Source organism: Petromyzon marinus, chromosome 85 (assembly GCF_048934315.1).
Source record: "Petromyzon marinus isolate PM22_M1 ecotype Great Lakes invasive population chromosome 85, UKy_Petmar_22M1.pri1.0, whole genome shotgun sequence".
Taxonomy (NCBI): Eukaryota; Metazoa; Chordata; class Hyperoartia; order Petromyzontiformes; family Petromyzontidae; genus Petromyzon; species Petromyzon marinus.
The window spans coordinates 1801938-1803709 of record NC_133750.1 but is presented as its reverse complement, the minus strand read 5'-3'; positions in this window follow the sequence as shown (position 1 = coordinate 1803709).

Below are 1772 nucleotides of genomic sequence, written 5' to 3'. Positions count from 1 at the left end.
GTTGGGGTTGTTGGGGTTGTTGCGGTTGGGGTTGTTGGGGTTGTTGGGGTTGTTGGGGTTGTTGGGGTTGTTGGGGTTGGGGTTGTTGGGGTTGTTGGGGTTGGGGTTGTTGGGTTGTTGGGGTTGGGGTTGTTGGGGTTGGGGTTGTTGGGGTTGTTGGGGTTGGGTTTGTTGGGGTTGTTGGGGTTGGGGTTGTTGGGGTTGTTGGGGTTGGGGTTGTTGGGGTTGTTGGGGTTGTTGGGGTTGGGGTTGTTGGGGTTGTTGGGGTTGTTGGGGTTGGGGTTGTTGGGGTTGTTGGGGTTGGGGTTGTTGGGGTTGTTGGGGTTGGGGTTGTTGGGGTTGTTGGGGTTGTTGGGGTTGTGGTTGTTGGGGTTGGGGTTGTTGGGGTTGTTGGGGTTGGGGTTGTTGGGGTTGTTGGGGTTGGGGTTGTTGGGGTTGTTGGGGTTGGGGTTGTTGGGGTTGTTGGGGTTGGGGTTGTTGGGGTTGTTGGGGTTAGGGTTGTTGGGGTTGTTGGGGTTGTTGGGGTTGGGGTTGTTGGGGTTGGGGTTGTTGGGGTTGGGGTTGTTGGGGTTGTTGGGGTTGGGGTTGTTGGGGTTGTTGGGGTTGGGGTTGTTGGGGTTGGGGTTGTTGGGGTTGTTGGGGTTGTTGGGGTTGTTGTTGTTGGGGTTGGGGTTGTTGGGGTTGGGGTTGTTGGGGTTGTTGGGGTTGGGGTTGTTGGGGTTGGGGTTGTTGGGGTTGTTGGGGTTGTTGGGGTTGGGGTTGTTGGGGTTGTTGGGGTTGGGGTTGTTGGGGTTGGGGTTGTTGGGGTTGTTGGGGTTGGGGTTGTTGGGGTTGGGGTTGTTGGGGTTGTTGGGGTTGGGGTTGTTGGGGTTGTTGGGGTTGGGGTTGTTGGGGTTGTTGGGGTTGTTGGGGTTGTGGTTGTTGGGGTTGTTGGGGTTGTTGGGGTTGGGGTTGTTGGGGTTGGGGTTGTTGGGGTTGTTGGGGTTGGGGTTGTTGGGGTTGTTGGGGTTGGGGTTGTTGGGGTTGTTGGGGTTGGGGTTGTTGGGGTTGTTGGGGCTGGGGTTGTTGGGGTTGTTGGGGTTGTTGGGGTTGGGGTTGTTGGGGTTGTTGGGGTTGGGGTTGTTGGGGTTGTTGGGGTTGGGGTTGTTGGGGTTGTTGGGGTTGTTGGGGTTGGGGTTGTTGGGGTTGTTGGGGTTGGGGTTGTTGGGGTTGTTGGGGTTGTTGGGGTTGTGGTTGTTGGGGTTGTTGGGGTTGTTGGGGTTGGGGTTGTTGGGGTTGGGGTTGTTGGGGTTGTTGGGGTTGGGGTTGTTGGGGTTGTTGGGGTTGGGGTTGTTGGGGTTGTTGGGGTTGGGGTTGTTGGGGTTGTTGGGGCTGGGGTTGTTGGGGTTGTTGGGGTTGTTGGGGTTGGGGTTGTTGGGGTTGGGGTTGTTGGGGTTGTTGGGGTTGGGGTTGTTGGGGTTGTTGGGGTTGTTGGGGTTGGGGCTGTTGGGGTTGTTGGGGTTGTTGGGGTTGTTGTTGTTGGGGTTGGGGTTGGGGTTGTTGGGGTTGTTGGGGTTGGGGTTGTTGGGGTTGGGGTTGTTGGGGTTGTTGGGGTTGTTGGGGTTGTTGGGGTTGGGGTTGTTGGGGTTGTTGGGGTTGGGGTTGTTGGGGTTGGGGTTGTTGGGGTTGTTGGGGTTGTTGGGGTTGGGGTTGTTGGGGTTGTTGGGGTTGGGGTTGTTGGGGTTGGGGTTGTTGGGGTTGGGGTTGTTGGGGTTGTTGGGGTTGTTGGGGTT